General features: G+C 42.4%; 1 long non-coding RNA gene across 1 annotated transcript; it reads right to left on the bottom strand.

The window, feature by feature from the left end:
* Positions 1-4135: 4135 nt before the first annotated feature.
* LOC145858618 (uncharacterized) lies at positions 4136-10516 on the bottom strand. The gene is made up of 3 exons (XR_014379079.1): positions 9865-10516; positions 6464-6538; positions 4136-6258 (listed from the first exon to the last, which is right to left on the bottom strand). It is a non-coding gene; the product is annotated as an uncharacterized LOC145858618 (long non-coding RNA).
* Between the last annotated feature and the right edge of the window lie 2329 nt (positions 10517-12845).

Genomic DNA, 12845 nt, shown 5'->3' on the forward strand with positions numbered 1-12845 from the left:
ATCATTCACTCATGCTGCCAAACATACCCTCGTAAAACTGACCAACCTACCGATCCTCAACTTCGGCAATGTCATTTGCAAAATAGCTTCCAACACTCTAATCAACAAATTGGATGTAGTCTATCACAGTGCCATCCATTTCGTCACCAAAGCCCCATATACTACCCACCACTGCGACCTGTACGCTCTTGTTGGCTGGCCCTCGCTTCATACTCGTCGCCAAACCCACTGGCTCCAGGTCATCTACAAGTCTTTGCTAGGTAAAGCTCCGCCTTATCTCAGCTCACTGGTCACCATAGCAGCACCCACCCGTAGCATGCGCTCCAGCAGGTATATCTCATTGGTCACCCCCAAAGCCAATTCCTACTTTGGCCGCCTTTCCTTCTAGTTCTCTGCTGCCAATGACTGGAACGAACTGCAAAAATCACTGAAGCTGGAGACTCTTATCTCCCTCACTAGCTTTAAGCACCAGCTGTCAGAGCAGTTCACAGATCACTGCACCTGTACATAGCCCATCTGTAAATAGCCCATCCAACTACCTCATCCCCATACTGTATTTATTTATATTACTCATTTGCACCCCAGTATCTCTACTTGCACATTCATATTCTGCACATCTACCATTCCAGTGTTTAATTGCTATATTGTAATTACTTCGCCACCATGGCCTATTTATTGCCTTACCGCCCTTATCTTACCTCATTTGCACACACTGTACAGCGGGGGGAAAAAGTATTTGATCCCCTGCTGATTTTGTACGTTTGCCCACTTACAAAGAAATGATCAGTCTATAATTTTAATAGTAGATTTATTTGAACAGTGACAGACAGAATAACAACAAAAAAATCCAGAAAAACACATGTCAAATATGTTATAAAAGGATTTGCATTTTAATGAGGGAAATAAGTATTTGACCCCTCTGCAAAACATGACTTAGTACTTGGTGGCAAAACCCTTGTTGGCAATCACAGAGGTCAGACGTTTCTTGTAGTTGGCCACCAGGTTTGCACACATCTCAGGAGGGATTTTGTCCCACTCCTCTTTGCAGATTTTCTCCAAGTCATTAAGGTTTCGAGGTTGACGTTTGGCAACTCGAACCTTCAGCTCCCTCCACAGATTTTCTATGGGATTAAGGTCTGGAGACTGGCTAGGACCTTAATGTGCTTCTTCTTGAGCCACTCCTTTGTTGCCTTGGCCGTGTGTTTTGGATCATTGTCATGCTGGAATACCCATCCACGACCCATTTTCAATGCCCTGGCTGAGTGAAGGAGGTTCTCACCCAAGATTTGACGGTACATGGCCCCGTCCATCGTCCCTTTGATGCGGTGAAGTTGTCCTGTCCCCTTAGCAGAAAAACACCCCCAAAGCATAATGTTTCCACCTCCATTAGCGTCTGGGCTCTTATTGCAGGACTTTAACTGTGGGAAATCGCCTCACTATTCAGCCTATTGTACGTATTGAACATTCATAGCGCAATGTACAGCTTTACCTATGGATCTTGGGTCCATGAAATGGGGTATCAGTACAGAACACAACTGTTTAGTGTTTACACAAATATTAGCGTCGTAACTCTTATTCCAGGACTTCAACATCACTGTGAAATGAGCCACATTAGCTCACCAGTCAACCTACTGTGTATTGAAGATTCATATTGCAATGTACAGCTTTACCTATGGATCTTGGGTATCAGCCTACTCAGTGACATCCAGAGAACACAACTGTGAAGAGTTTACAAATATGAACATTGTACTGTAGCTCATTTTGCAGGACTTTCACTGTGGGAAATCACATTGCAATATGAATGTTCAATTCACACAAAATGCTGAATAATGTTGCTCATAATCAATGTTCCCTCAATTTTTTTTAGGCACTGAGCAAATTTCAGGTCTGCTGAGAGCAAACTTGAACATTTGCACAGAATTTTGACACTTCCATCACATGTTCACTGTGAACACTGATGCTGTTCCCACTTTAAGTTAGTTTTAACAGTAGCCAAGTAGGCTACTGTGGCTATTTGATTATCTGGCCTACCAGAATGGCTTACCATTTTGTAAATTCAAACTGACCCCCTGCAACTGGACACAGACATTTTATGAGACTCATGTTTCCCTGAATCAAGGGCGAAGACGGCGTCGCTAAGGTGGGTGGAATATTCTCTGTGCTACACCAAACATTACCTACAGTTGAAGTCGAAAGTTTACATACACCTTAGACAAATACATTTAAAAACTCAGTTTTTCACAATTCCTGAAATTTAATCCTAGTAAAAATTCCCTGTCTTAGGTCAGTTAGGATCACCACTTGATTTTAAGAATGTGAAATGTCAGAATAATAGTAGAGAATTATTTATTTCAGATTTTCTTTCTTTCATCACATTCCCAGTGGGTCAGACGTTTACATGCACTCAATTAGTATTTGGTAGAATTGCCTTTAAAATGTTTAACTTTGGGTCAAATGTTTCAGGTAGCCTTCCACAAGCTTCCTATAATAAGTTGGGTGAATTCTGGCCCATTCCTCCTGACAGAGCTGGTGTAACTGAGTCAGATTTGTAGGCACCTTGCTCGCACACGCTTTTTCAGTTCTGCCCACACATTTTCTATTGGCTTGAGGTCAGGGCTTTGTGGTGGCCACTCCGATACCTTGACATTGTTGTCCTTAGGCCATTTTGCCACAACTTTGGAAGTATGCTTGGGGTCATTGTCCATTTGGAGCCCCATTTGCAACCAAGCTTTAACTTCCTGACTGATGTCTTGAGATGTTGCTTCAATATATCCACATAATTTTCCTTCCTCAAGAAACCATCTATTTTGTGAAGTGCACCAGTCCCTCCTGCAGCAAAGCACCCCCACAACATGATGCTACCACCCCCGTGCTTCACGGTTGGGATGGTGTTCTTCTGCTTGCAAGCATCCCCCTTTTTCCTCCAAACATAACAATGGTCATTATGGCCAAACAGTTCTATTTTTGTTTCATCAGACCAGAGGATATTTCTCCAAAAAGTACGATCTTTGTCCCCATGTGCAGTTGCAAACCTTAGTCTGGCTTTTTTATGGCAATTTTGGAGCAGTGGCTTCTTCCTTGCTGAGCGACCTTTCAGGTTATATCGATATAGGACTCGTTTTACTGTGGTTATAGATACTTTTGTACCCGTTTCCCCCAGCATCTTCACAAGGTCCTTTGCTTTTCTGGGATTGATTTGCACTTTTTGCACTAAAGTACATTCATCTCTAGGAGACAGAACGCGTCTCCTTCCTGAGCAGTATGACAGCGGCATGGTCCCGTGGTGTTTATACTTGCGTACTATTGTTTGTACAGATGAACGTGGTACCTTCAGGAGTTTGGACATTACTCCCAAGGACGAACCAGACTTGTGGAGGTCTACAAATATTTTTTCTGAGGTCTTGGCTGATTTCTTTTGATTTTCCCATGATGTCAAGCAAAAAGGCACTGAGTTTGAAGGTAGGCCTTGAAATGCATCCACAGGTACACCTCCAATTGACTCAAATTATGTCAATTATCCTATCAGAAGCTTTTAAAGCCATGACATAATTTACCGGAATTTTCCAAGCTGTTTTAAAGGCACAGTCAACTTAGTGTATGTAAACTTCTGACCCACTGGAATTGTGATACAGTGAAATAATCTGTCTGTAAACAATTGTTTGAAACATTACTTGTGTCCTGAAGTAGATGTCCTAACCGACTATAGTTTGTTAACAAGAAATTTGTGGAGTGGTTGAAAAACGACTTTTAATGACTCCAACCTAAGTGTATGTAAACTTCCGACTTCAACTGTATCCTGTAACTCCCAGTAATGTACCCCATAAATCAGTTAATTGGTTAAATCACATTATCCGGTGTAACAATCTGTAGCTAAGAGAACTGGTGATCAGCAGATGGGAGAGATGGTCATGAAATTGCCATTCCAAAGAAACATACAGTAAGTTCAGGAAATACTTGTAAAGCTGTGGAAGGAGTGTTGTCATGATCAACCTGCCATTCAGCTCACGAGTACTCTGCTTGAAATCCAGCATAATGTCAAGGGATACAGTTCTGCTACAATGACACACGCAGGCAAAGGAATCCTGTTTCTGTATCTAGAATCCACTCCAGGAAGAAGCCCAGGCACCACACAGTATTTTTCTGTAAGATTAACTAAAATATTTATACAGTTTGAACAACAGTTGAACCATGCCAGCATAACATCAACATTAGGATTGACGAGTTGAACATGCATACATGTGCACAGGCACAGAGATTACATTGACAACAATATCTAGCCTAATAGAAAGATATGGCATAACCATCAACCTTTGCACAGTGACCAAGACTGTACAAATGAGCCTAGGTAGGAAGGCAGACCGTATCTACCTACAGCCATGTCTATCAGGCATGCTTATCTTGCATCACACCTATCATTTTGTGAGATTGAAATGCACAGCCATAATCATAAACATTGTCAACCCTCAAATTATTTTACATAGCTAGCTAGTATAATTGTTTACAGTGGCTGATGTTACACATTTGCGAACAAGTTACAAATGTGAGGCGTGGTGCATAACAAGTTAGAGGGGCCAGGCTAACCAACTCCAGTCGTGCTAACGTTTGCTGGTAAACCTAGCTTTAGTTGGCTGGTTCTAACATTGTAGCTTGCTGTTTAGTAGCTAGCCATATCTACGACTAAAAAGCGAAAAGGTTTTAAAATCGAGAAACAAAAGAGCTCCGATTGTAAAACCTCTTCTATTTTTAGTCATAGATATGGCTACCGGTAGTTGTTTGCTAGCTATAGCACCTAGGTAGCTAAGTTAGCAAACAGAACAATTATTTGATTTCCCCCTACTGTAACACAGTATTATGTTAGCCAGCAATACATAATATGGGTTTCAGTAGATAAACTAAATTAACCAGATGGCTTGCAGGAAAAATAATTTTCTTAGCGAGCCACCACAGGAGGTTGGTGGTACCTTAATTGTGGAGGAAGGGCTCATGGTAATGGCTGGAACGGAATGGGATCAAACACATGAGTTCCATGTAGTTGATGCCATTAAATTTGCGCCGTTCCAGCCATTACCATGAGCCGTCCTCCCCTCATCAGCCTCCCCTGCTAGGTACTGTAGTGTCACGTGCCCTCTTGGTGCTGGCATCGGCTGTAGCTCAGCTTCTAACGTTATGTTAGCTAAATCCAACTCTTTGTTTTAAATCCTCTTCGCTACATCCCGGTTGAAACATATGGTTGAATGTCGTGTTGATGAGAGTAATCATTGGAAGCCATTGCGTCTGGACAATTATTTCAGTTTTGCCCAAAGGATTGTTGTTAGTGTCCGTCTCCTTTTCAAGAAAGCCCGCTTTGGGGGAGGGACAGGGGCCAGAGTATGAAGCACCGCCCAACACAAGTTGTAGTCTTTCAGAGACTGGAAAAAATGTCTGCTTGTATATGTAGCAATGACTCCGTCGATAGGAACATTGCTGAAAGACGTCCAATGGCTCTAAGGACAACCATATTTATACCCACAAAAACGTATAGTATGATCAGTATAACATAGACCCTTCGAAATGCCACAAAGCAGGACTACATACATTTTGATTACCCCCATCAATACACTGGAAGCCGTCATAGGGTTTATCATTCCGCACGCGAAGCCCTGACCTGCCTTTCTCCTGGGTAGTTATCTCACTGTCCTAGAAATGCCTCAGACATGATGAAAACAAGCCCAGATTCCCCCAGGGTAAAATTCCTCTTCAAGGTGCCACCAACCTTCTGTGCTGGGAGTACAGCAACAGTTCGCTCACTCTGTCTCGCAGCCATTCTGTCAACATGTATTGTAAGTAACCACTCAAATTCATACAAACTGCTACAGACGCAGTCACTGACATATATTCACTTTGTCTTCTTGTCTCATTCTTCAATCTTGTCTGGGATATATATTTTAGTTGACACCTGTGTAATGTATCTGATGGACATGAATAAAAATGTAGTCACCCTGGACATACTTGCATTTAATTTAGACCTTTTGAATCATAAGCTCCAAGTCTGTGTTTAAGTTACAACATAAGTTAGTGTGAAGCCCTACATGCTATGAAAAAGTTATGTCATCTAACAAAATTAGTTTATACAACACTTTATTGCATTTGGTCATCCCAAAATGTGGCCTTTTGAAAGCCTTAATAGTTGCATCCTTCCACAGGGAACTGTTTACAGATACTGTAGCTGACAACAGGGTGGCAGGTGCTGCTCTGAGTTCCATAGCCTAGCAGACTCACCTGGGGATAGGGGAATGTATATGTTAGTTTTGATAAATGTCTGGGAGACTTTTACAGGGAGGAGAGAGCATGAGTTTTGACATGAGTATAGTAAATCCAATCCAACAAGTGGCCCTGGATAATATGCTATGTTGTCACACAGGCAGACTGCCATAGTGAAGTAGGTTTATAGTGCATCAAGTATACTATAATGAGTGTAGCTTACTTCTCTGTGCTCTGGAGAGATCGCAGGTAGTCAGAAAGCTCCAGATGTTCTTGGACCAGTCTGTTTTAGTAGCACCTGGAGAGACGGGGAGGTAGAGAATACTAGAAAGAGAGAGCCCTGACCTCCCACTGGCCCACAGCCTCCTCCCTAGTATCATGCAATGTAAAGGAAAACAATTTCATGACTTACTGATACAGAGTGCTCAATGATCCTGCTGCTCAAAAGCCTCAATCTGGTATCTGTATTTTGAATTAATGTATCAGTTTGCCTAATTCACATTCATGTCTGTAAATGCAATAGATCTGATTAAAAGTATACATGTCATTTTGTGATAATGGCTATGACAAATTACATGGCATACATGTGAATTTATACAGAGCTAATATACACTGCTCAAAAAAATAAAGGGAACACTAAAATAATACATCCTAGATCTGAATGAATGAAATAATCTTATTAAATACTTTTCTTTACATAGTTCAATGTGCTGACAACAAAATCACACAAAAATAATCAACGGAAATCCAATTTATCAACCCATGGAGGTCTGGATTTGGAGTCACACTCAAAATTAAAGTGGAAAACCACACTACAGGCTGATCCAACTTTGATGTAATGTCCTTAAAACAACTCAAAATGAGGCTCAGTAGTGTGTGTGGCCTCCACGTGCCTGTATGACCTCCCTACAACGCCTGGGCATGCTCCTGATGAGGTGGCGGATGGTCTCCTGAGGGATCTCCTCCCAGACCTGGACTAAAGCATCCGCCAACTCCTGGACAGTCTGTGGTGCAATGTGGCGTTGGTGGATGGAGCGAGACATGATGTCCCAGATGTGCTCAATTGGATTCAGGTCTGGGGAACGGGCGGGCCAGTCCATAGCATCAATGCCTTCCTCTTGCAGGAACTGCTGACACACTCCAGCCACATGAGGTCTAGCATTGTCTTGCATTAGGATGAACTCAGGGCCAACCGCACCAGCATATGGTCTCACAAGGGGTCTGAGGATCTCATCTCGGTACCTAATGGCAGTCAGGCTACCTCTGGCGAGCACATGGAGGGCTGTGCGGCCTCCCCAAAGAAATGCCACCCCACACCATGACTGACCCACCGCCAAACCGGTCATGCTGGAGGATGTTGCAGGCAGCAGAACGTTCTCCACGGCGTCTCCAGACTGTCACGTCTGTCACATGTGCACAGTGTGAACCTGCTTTCATCTGTGAAGAGCACAGGGCGCCAGTGGCGAATTTGCCAATCTTGGTGTTCTCTGGCAAATGCCAAACGTCCTGCACGGTGTTGGGCTGTAAGCACAACCCCCACCTGTGGACGTCGGGCCCTCATACCACCCTCATGGAGTCTGTTTCTGACCGTTTGAGCAGACACATGCACATTTGTGGCCTGCTGGAGGTCATTTTGCAGGGCTCTGGCAGTGCTCCTCCTGCTCCTCCTTGCACAAAGGCGGAGGTAGCGGTCCTGCTGCTGGGTTGTTGCCCTCCTACGGCCTCCTCCACGTCTCCTGATGTACTGGCCTTTCTCCTGGTAGCGCCTCCATGCTCTGGACACTACGCTGACAGACACAGCAAACCTTCTTGCCACAGCTTGCATTGATGTCCCATCCTGGATGAGCTGCACTACCTGAGCCACTTGTGTGGGTTGTAGATTCCGTCTCATGCTACCACTAGAGTGAAAGCACCGCCAGCATTCAAAAGTGACCAAAACATCAGCCAGGAAGCATAGGAACTGAGAAGTGGTCTGTGGTTACCACCTGCAGAACCACTCCTTTATTGGGGGTGTCTTGCTAATTGCCTATAATTTCCACCTGTTGTCTATTCCATTTGCACAACAGCATGTGAAATTTATTGTCAATCAGTGTTGCTTCCTAACTGGACAGTTTGATTTCATAGAAGTGTGATTGACTTGGAGTTACATTATGTTGTTTAAGTGTTCTCTTTATTTTTTTGAGCAGTATATTATTTATATTATGGCATCACATCTCATCTCACTAACAATTGCTAAGGTGAGCAGCAAATTCCACTATTCTGGCTAATCTGTATTGTGGCTAGCTTCACAAAGGGGAATTATTCCATTATGACAACATGTTTGACTGTAGGTAGCTAGCTGCTATCTTAGATGCCTGGATTGTTGAGGCCTAATTTTGCAGCCAAACCGCTTCAAAGATGGATGATGTCAAGAATGACATTGGCTAACTAAATGACAACCCTATTAATTAAGTATCCACTCTATTGCTTAATCAATGATCTAGCTAACGTAAGCTAGTCAACATGCATTGCTTCTGACATGCCACGATACTGCTTGCTTTACATCTGACAGATATTTAGGTACCTTAGCTAGCAATGATTTATGATCATCGCAGTTAAATTCATTAACTGGCAGGCTAAGTGTAAAACTGAGTCTGCCTGTAAAACACAGCTAGCTAGCCACCTCAACTTTATCAGTTGTGGTCAAACTAGCTAGCATGATACTCACTCAGTAACGTTAGCTTACCATGCTTTTCTGGGCAAATATACATTCCCAACAGGGGTGGGTAATTACAGTCCTTGGGGGGCCTGATTGGTGTGTCAGTTTTTCCCCCAGCCCCAGCTAACACACCTGAATCCAATAACCAACTCCTCATGATCTTCAGTTTAGAATGCAATTTGATTAATCAGCTGTGTTTGCTAGGGATGGAGAAAAAGTGTGACACCAATCATGTATTTATATATTTGTGTGCATTTATTTATTCATTTAATTATAATTATGGCATGTTTGGTGCTCCAGTTTACTGCTGTCAAATGAATGTCAAAAGTTGACCCCTTTCCTAACCTTAACCTAATTCTCATAACCTGCTGCGTAAATTCTCCTAACCTGCTACGCAAAGTCAAATCTGACGTTAATTTGACAAAAGCTGGATGGATCCCTTCTAGCCATGACCGTTTACTGCCGCTAGTTGCAAGATTGAATAGATCAGTGGCGATTTTAGCATGTAAATCTTGCTGGGGCAAACAAAAAAAATAAATGTGGGATGCATGCCACTACACAACACTGAACAATACATTAATTGCACTATAACAGTGACAAACGGTAGGGCCTACATATCGCTGTCCCAACAGCACAGTCCCAGCAGCACAGTCCCAACAGCAGTCCCAACACCTTACCACTGCTACCCCTGGCTATCAGCGGAGCCTTGTCTGGCAGCAAAAGTTAATTCGGTCTCATTTACTGCCTTTAAAAAAAACATAGCTGATATGGCTGACTTGCTTAAACAAATGTGGGTGAGGCACATGGGCTACTAACAGCTTACTACACAACATACACTTAGTATTACTTTCTTAGCTACAGTATACATATCTCCCTGGCATATTACATAATTTATGCAGCAGAATACAATATATTTTTGGACTCACCTTGTTGTGCTGTGCTCACTTGAACAGGAAGGTGGTGCGGCGGTCCTTTGTGGGCAAATTTTGTCATCAGTCTGCCATTCTCTGGATTTATGGTGTTTTCAAGACAACTGGGAACTCGGAAAAAAACAAGGTCGAATCATGATGACGTCAGTGATCTTCAGGTTGTAGCTACAGAAAGAGACCCAATTTCCCGATTTACAATTCTGACTTGGATGACCGTTCAAAACATATTTTCCCAGTCGGAGATAGTTTTTTCCCTGAGTGCCCAGTTGTCTTGAACTCACTGAAGTCAGATTTCCCAGTTCCGAGTTAACAGTTGTTTTGAGCACGGCACAAATCATGCTTCATTGACAGCATGGCCAACGTTGAATGTTTATCATTTTAAGCTTGGAAAAGAGACCCTTTATCCCAGACTTGGGACCACACAGCTACTCCACTCAATAGCAGGCTAGTTATTGCTTTGAAATGCTTACAGTTAGCCACTGATTCCTTCCAAACCACTCATTGTTGAATTTGCGATTTCCAACTTGTTGTGTAATGTTTATGTCCAATGACCAATGAGCACCGATACGTTTTATCTATCATTTCTCTTCATTATTTCTCTTCATATGACAAGGATTAAAATGGATTTGCAAGTAGATTGTCGACTTGATTCATGATGATGACTGCCAGCTAATATTTTGAGAGTATGATGTTGACATTATCAGTCCAATCAAAGCTACTGTAGATATAACGTGATTTGGCATCCTTTTATCTGTAACCAATGATCTTGAGCCTTCTTGGATGGGCACTTCTAATATAACTCGAAGGCAGCACCCAAGGGGCTTGAATTTTAGAGCTTACTCAAGAAAGCAAAAAAGAGACCATGCTTGTATTCTGCTTTATTAACTGAATTATTATTATATATATTTATTTATTTTTACATTGTTTGCAAACTGATATGTGACACGTATTAGTGCCAAAATAACATGTAAAACAGGCAAGCCCTGCCAAAAATGACAGGTCGCCACTGGAATAGATCTCTGGATATAGAGAGAAATAGCAATGCCGTTTTTTTGTAGGCACTAACTCTGCCATGGTTTGTTGGACGCTTCGTCGCTATGGGGAAATGAATGAATAGAGTTTTTGGATAAACGCTGAAAATAAGGTCTGTGGTAAACACAGGCTTAGGAGATCTTATACATTTTGTTCTATGAGATAATCTTCATCAGCTAGCGTAATTTTTTTTCTACATTTTTAAGCATTTATGTAATGACAAATAAGCACATAAAGCACAAAGGCATCATAATTCATAAAGGTCATGTCAACTGACTGATATTATGTCATAGAACAAAACGTATAAGATCTCCTAAGCCTGTGTTAACCTCATATTTCTATGAAAAACTCCCGATGACGTATGAAGCCGAAAGTATTTGAATTCGAAGCACACCATATTGCTGAATGGGGCTGAAGTACTGAGGTATAATAAGAACTGGAGACTGCGTCCAAGATGTACGAACGTTGTTTTCAAGGTAACCTACTCTTCTTCTTCTAGGTTTAATGGTGGTTGGCATCAAATACATGTTGAACTACCGCCACCTACTAGACTGGACTCCTTTATACTTAGCTTGAAAAAATAAAGAAAAAACACTACACTCACAAACCCTCTCGCCCCAGCAACCCCCCCAAAAATATCCTACTCCACTATTTACATTTATTTAGTCCTACTTCAGGCCCCTGAATGGATGGGTCACCACTACTTAACACACCCTGTAACTCTTCTGACGTCAAGTCTCGTACACATATCACTTGTTGCCCTATCCCTCTGTACTGGTACTGATCTACTACTCACACCACTCCTCTCAGGATCCCTCCACTTGACCCATGTTCCTCTACTTTCTTCACTGCTTCAGCATATGATAAATTCTGCAGTACTCTAACCCCGAAAACCTCAACCTGCCTCTCTCGCACCCGACATTTCTGTTCCACAGACCCATGGGCACCCCTACAATTCACACATACCACTATTTTCCCCAATGCTACACATTCCTTTGTTTCATGCCCTTCTGCACACTTCTCACACCTAGGAACCTCCCTCATACACTCTGCTGCAACATGCCCATAAGCTTGACACCTGTAACAACGTAATGTATTCGGCACAAAAGCTCGTACAGAATAACTTATATATCCTAACATCACTTTGTCAGTCAGACTCAACATCTGAACTCAAAAGAACAGACAATGACTCTTCTGTTTCACCACACATACCACCCTGCCTGCGTTGCACCAAACGACGAGCATCACAAACACCGGGAATCTTCCCCTTCAGTTGGTCAACTTTCACACGTTTACTTCTACCCCAGTAATCACTCCTTAAAATGGCACCCTTTTCTTGAAAGCAAAACAATTCAATGACCAGCAGAAACATAAACAATTATCACAAGACCCCCTCTGGTTACCCTCACTGATTCTACAGCACCCAACTCTGTTTTCACCCAACCTGAAACCACAAATCGATCAGCCAAAAGGCAAGTGTAGTGTCTTAGCTTTTATTACTAATTTATATAATAAGAAAGACTCTGAATACAAGGAAGTGAACTGGAGCTTCACATTTACTGAAGCGAATTAGTACAAGAATAACATAGAGCAACACTGTGCATGACCAAGGGCGCTGCGTTCTTAAAGGGAACATCCGACGGAGATGGCAGCATTGCGACTAGCTCTTAGGAAACTTTGCAGTATTTTTGTTTTTTTATATATACTATTTTTTACATTATTAGCTCAGGAACTGTTTTGTGTCATTACATACAGCCGGGAAGTACTATTGGATATTAGAGTGGTGGTAACTCAACAGAACTACCAGCATTACGACCAGGAATAAGACTTTCCTGGAGCAGATCCTTTGTTCACTCTCCCCAGAGCAATTGAAGCTATTCCAGAGGCTGAACCCAAAACATCGCCGGTGGAGGAGAGGTATTTGAGGCGGCCTGCTGGTTCGACTT

Source organism: Salmo salar, chromosome 10 (assembly GCF_965601325.2).
Source record: "Salmo salar chromosome 10, fSalSal1, whole genome shotgun sequence".
NCBI lineage: Eukaryota > Metazoa > Chordata > Actinopteri > Salmoniformes > Salmonidae > Salmo > Salmo salar.